The following is a 6,000-nucleotide window of genomic DNA, read 5'->3' as shown; positions in this document are numbered from 1 at the left end:
AACATATAAATGTATAAAACGAATTTTGTTGCGTGCACTGCATCCCCAAATGCGATGCAGTGCACGCAACGAAATTCGTTTTATTAATTTATATGTTAACTTACCTGTAAACCTCCGTAATCCATAGTTTACTACCCCCCACCCTGCCCCTCCCCACGTCACCGCCCTGCAGTTACTCCTACTACCGACCGCGGCTGAGTATATCCATTGTTGTGTGACGTGTCTACATGCAAACTATAATTCTGAAAGACAGACACTCAAGTTCTGGTCAGGTGGCATAAGATGCAATAGATTCTAGTGCACTTGCTTACACTACATCCTTAATCAAGTAGACCGTGCCTCTTGGATGTGATGTCCAATTACCCTTCTTTGGCCACCTGCTGTTTAGAGACCCCTTTCCGCGCCTTTTTCGTCCCACTTAAAGCACTGCCTGGAACTGACTAAAAGCTCTCTGTAAGACTCAAGCCTCTCATACTGGGATCCGCAAAAGCAAACCACCCTCCAGGGGGGCAGCCTGGTACGTTGTGGTTACGCTGTCGGATATGGAACGATGGGATTGGCTGATCTAAAACCGCCAGCACCATCTGCCTTCCAATCAGGATGGTTCTGAACCAGATGTTTCCCGGCCTTTGTCTTGGCAGATGTTTCGGCGTCCTTCTTAGCTTGGAAAGCCAGAGCTAAAGCATTACTGTTTTTTTTCAATGTAGTCAAATGAGCACTGGTCACAACGTATCACATTAATCTAGAAACATTGTCCCTGAGCTAAACGCTCGCTGCTGACACCTGCGGAGAGCTGTATGTCATTAGTTCGAATCCTAGCAAGGTCAGCCCATCCTTTCCGCCCAAAAATTTTGTGTACGTTATGTACGGTTAAATATAGTCAATAACACCTGTTACTTACAGCGCTACGAAACAGTCGATGTGGTAAATAGTGTGCTATAAAAGCGCAATCTAACATTATTTCTATGTCGAGCGCCTAGGAGTTTAAATACTCAATTACAAATATAGTTATAATTTGTGTGCAACTGCATTCATACTACATTTACTTCAGAAATGCGTGTGTCTGCTAGTCCTGGCATCTAAACCCAGCATGGTTCTCGCTGACAGATGCGTCATCCATCGCACCTTCCTTAAAGACATATGTATTCCCTAATACTTAGGATTCATCACAAGCCACTTTCCAGTGTCAATATTGGTCTAAATTCATAAGGCATTTCACTTATACCGGGTCATGGCTCGTGTAAATGCAACGGGCGGCCTCGTAAAAATAACTACCAAACACTCCCACGCGCAAACTCTACAAAGACATTTGAAAAATTGAAAACATAAAGAAAAAAAGGGAGTAGGAATGGTGAGAAGTTACCGAAAAGAGGAAGAAGAAGTAATCGGAAAGGAGGGTAAAGGCTGGAAGAGAAACTGAACGGAGAGAAAAATGGAAGTGAGGCAGGTGATGAGCGAGGGAACAGAAAACATGGTGTAAAGAAACCTGAAAATAGAGAGACATGGCCAAATGAGAAATGAAAGATGGCAGTGAAACAACCTACATCCAATGCAACTTGTCTTTTCTTTCCCTTACTGTCCCCATCCCCTATGGCATTGTTCTGTCGGTCCCTCCTGGAAGCTTTCTGCGACTCTCTTTAATCTCCCTCACTCTCTGTGTCGCCTTGTCAACCACTCTCTCCCTGTCCCCTTCACTCTCTCCATCTCTATCTCTGCCTTTGTTGCCTCTTCCTCACTCTGCCAGTCTCTCCTCTCTCTGTCTCTGCCAGCCACCCCTACTCCCTCTCGCATCCCTGCTATCTCTGCAGCTGCCAGTCGTTCTTTCTATATTTTATCAGAAACACATAACCTATTCTCTTTTTTTGGTAAACAGCGCGATAATTCTCTCTTTGCAGATTTTTCGTGTATACACAAACCTGCATATGCACAGACACGCACCCCAACCCTACGCACACGTATACATACATCACGCACACACCGCACAAGCGCTACAAAACGTTGGGTGGGACTTCGGCGCTCCAGCTCTGGGGCCAGAGAGTATCTGAATTAGGCGGCGGCGGGGGAGTTCATCAGACTGGGGGGAGGAGGGTGACGCGTGCAACAAATTAATTAGCGGCGTGTACCAACGGCCGGGTCGTTAACCCCGTGCCCTGTGATCATTACCCCCAACCTCCCCCCCACAATACCCCTCCCCCTCCGCACGCTCTGGACTTCAAAGAGACACGCGGGAGGAGCTCCAAGGACGCTGTCTGCGGCAGATGCACAGAATTCGCCGTCTTTAAACAAGGCGCTCATTTGAACAAAAGTCTCGTGTCTTGTGAAATGCACAGAAGGGGTCCTATGCGAACAAATCCCAGGCCCCAAAAAACCGTTAATGTCTCACGAGAGGGGCTTTGGGGGCGTGGGAACATTAGGATCGAGGGGCCAAGGTGGTGGGGTCTGGCGGCGCACTTGATTTGTAGGGGCCCATCTGCGGGACAGCTGTCTGGCGCGTGCAGCCACCATGCTGCAAAGAGCCCCCAAGGGAAGAGGGGCAGAGAATGGGTGAGGCCGGGCGTTACAGATGGAAGTGGGGGCTGGGCACCGGCCAGTACTCATTGCTAGGCAGCTGACACAGCTCGTTTTCTAACTTTCATATTGTTCACCTTGAACCCCGTCTTTTCTTTTGAGGGAGCATGAACCATGATGCGTCATTTTGAACATTTTTAGCACCGAATATCTGTAAATATCTGTATATGTCGAACCTAGCCAAGGTCCCACGGGGTGTGTAACCATCGATGGTTTGGTACGGAATCACCTCCCTCCCAAAGCGGCTTCTACAGGCGCTCTTTGTGCCACGGCTTAGAGAGACGGCAGAGGAGCCCCCCCCCCCCCCTTCCCACCTTCAATTCAAACTCAAAAAGAGCGGGACGAGTGCTTTCTCTATGAAACGGTACTATTCTTCTTCTAATAGTCGAGTCCTTCCTATAAATAGCAGGATTAGAGGCGTCACCGTACTGTACTTTCGCTAGTAAATTACTATTCAACATATATGTGCTTCATGCATCTCATTCGCCACTGCCCCCGTTACATATTTGTAAGAATTATGGATAAGAGCATAGGTAGTTCTTGGATGTGCACACGGTTAACATGTTCATAGGTTCCAAACATTCAGTTATCAAATATGACTTTCTGTTCTTACCTTGTCCATGTCTGTTCAGGAGACTGGTATCCCATCACTAAAGATGTGCAACTCTTGTGAGGATACTAAATCCATCCAGAGGCTGGGAAGATGAAACTGCAGCTCGAACACAATCACGCACATAAAGATACTAACAAAGCTAAAACTCTACGCCGTCCCCCCTCAATTGCATACATAATCAAAATATACAAATCAACTTCACGCGTTACCACCAAGCTGAAATACAAAATACAAAAGTACACACATTAGATAAGTGCAAAGAACATACGGAGACAGGCACAACAACTACACAATTCAAATGACGCAAAACACCCAGAAAAACCTCATCATGTACACACCTTAATTAGGAACTGTAGAACATCAATCACACACATGCGCAGCTAGAAAACCACTGCACACAATATACAACTACATAACAGACTAAACTGCTACGTAAAACTAGCCATGCAAGTACAAACCTTAACACCAACGGAGCACACATACATAGGCAAAGAACAACGAAGCGTACAGTTTTGCCTGTTTAACATGCCTAGAAACAACTATACAAAACAACCACACATGCACCCGCTTAAGAAATAACTGGCTGACATAGGGAGTCGAGGTGCGTTGCACTTGCTACCAAAGAAGGGAAGATATAAAGTTAGATAACGGACCCATTTAATCACATAAAGATAGCATTGCAACTTCACTATTTAAGAAACGTTCCAGACTAGTCAATATGAAAGCTCTGCCTTCTCAATGGAATTCCCTCAAGGGTCAAGAAACACTTCTATCCCCGTCATCTCCCTTTACTCTAACCAGTTCCTCTACACTCCACAGATTCAGTCTATCTTCCACCTTAACTCTTCGAAAAAATCTGTCTCGCATGTGCATTAGCGGAGGAGCACAGAGTTGCAGTTTCGGCTGTTGCTGTAGAGAAATGTAAATTTGCTGTAGAGAAATGTATACTCCCTGGCGCGTGCCTCCCGGCTGCAGCTGTGGTGAAATCTCCACTCGCGCCTTTAGACTAGACTCTGAGGGCGGGCGCGTGCAGGGATGCCCGTCTGGACCAATGGAAGCAGCGTTCATGCCCGGCGCGTGCAGCCCAAGCTGCTGCCTCTGGGAACTCATGCCCCGGGAAACAGGACCTGGCGCGTGCAGGTCAAGCTGGTATACAGGGAATGTAGGTCCCTGGCGCGTGCAGCTCAAGCTCATGTCGTTGGACGGGGGGGGGTCTGGTCACTGGCGCGTGCAACTCCAGTTCGTGCCAGGCTAAGTTCATCGAGATGCTTACGCTGTTATCCTACAATTGGAGCAGGGCTCGCACCAGTAGTTTACTGGTGTGTGGCGCTCATATTCGATATAAGAGTTAGTTTTACTTTTGTGGAATCACTTGTATACTTTGCGCTTTTTCACCGCCAATAGCAGCTTTAAAGTACCCTTAAATGATCGAGGTTGAAACAGCAGGGGCTAGCAGGTAAGAATGTGAGGAAAAGAGGTCGGTAAAAATAATGGAGGAAGAGAACGCTGAAAGAAAGCCGATACATGGAGCGGGGAGAAATGTAAGGGGGAGGGAGAATGGCATAAACTTATAAAAAAAAAAGAGGAAACTGACACGGAGGAACGGCAAAACGGAAGGCGAGGGAAGGCATGGTCTAAGATACAGACGTAAGGAGGAGATAGGTGTTAGAGAGAGAAGGGAGGGAGGGGAGAAGAGGACGAAGAAGAAGGAAAAGGGGCGAATTGAAGGGAAAAAAAGAAAAGGCGTAGAGTGAATTGCGAATTGATGTTAATGAATGGAGTGACAGTGTGAAGAATCCACACGTCTATATATCAATCCATCCCTTTCTTTATTTCATTGTTCTCCATATGGCATCAACGCCCTGTTTAATTTTGAAACGTAACCGCCAGCAGCGAATGCAGACACAAACGAGGTCCTGATATTAACGCTCTCAGGGGGGCCGAGGGAGGGGGAGGGGGGGGCGAGTGGCACGTGCTGAAAGCTCACTAATGATTTACAGCTCTTCATCCAACGGGTGCATCAACCCCTTGCCCTGAGAGGCACAAATACATCCCACTGCTCTGATTTCCAGGGGCAGCTGCTCGGTGCAGCTTTAACAAGGCACGCCTGGGATGCCCTCAGATTTAAAAACCAAGAAAAAGGCGGGATCCTGCTAGAACATCCTTCTGGCCGATCCAATTAGTGCAACGCTTTATGTTGCGATTACCCTTTCAGGCTTCCTGTCAGTGAAACGTTTATGGACACGCCACACATAATTACACAGGATTTGTCTTTCCAAATCCATTTAAAATCCAATCTGGAAAAACAAAGACCTTTGCAGAAGTTGGGCATCTTGTTATGTGTCTGAGTGGGTGGAACTAGGGAGGAACGAGGTGGGGGCGCTTGTAAGGGCGAGGGGATTCTCTTGAAGGAAAGGATTTGCCCATTTCAAACGGTCAGTATCCTTGACTATCCAATCTGGATCGAGCTGCTCCACACGTCGAGACAGAGGCTTTCTTCGAGCAGATTTTTTAATGGCATCTCTTTTTAGGTGGTAGAATCCTTATGGTTGTTTATCACTTATTTATCAGGATAGTGATATGTTATTGCCTTGGTGGGTCTATTGCTACATGCTTCAGGATTCATTCGGACTTTAAATGTCTCCTTTTAGCTTCTATTGCTGCGTAAATTAGGAAACACATATAAATAATTCCTGAGTGGCACCAAAAATGCATGTGCTACACTACCCTCCAGCCTAAATAACCCCATTATAGTTCCACTGCTGCTTGTGTCAAACTAGACTTCTTCTTCGAACACACCTCCTTCTGCTTCTATTGCT

Source organism: Triturus cristatus, chromosome 1_2 (genome assembly GCF_964204655.1).
Source record: "Triturus cristatus chromosome 1_2, aTriCri1.1, whole genome shotgun sequence".
NCBI lineage: Eukaryota > Metazoa > Chordata > Amphibia > Caudata > Salamandridae > Triturus > Triturus cristatus.
The sequence above is the reverse complement of the archived record's forward strand: the minus strand, read 5'-3'. Positions refer to the sequence as shown.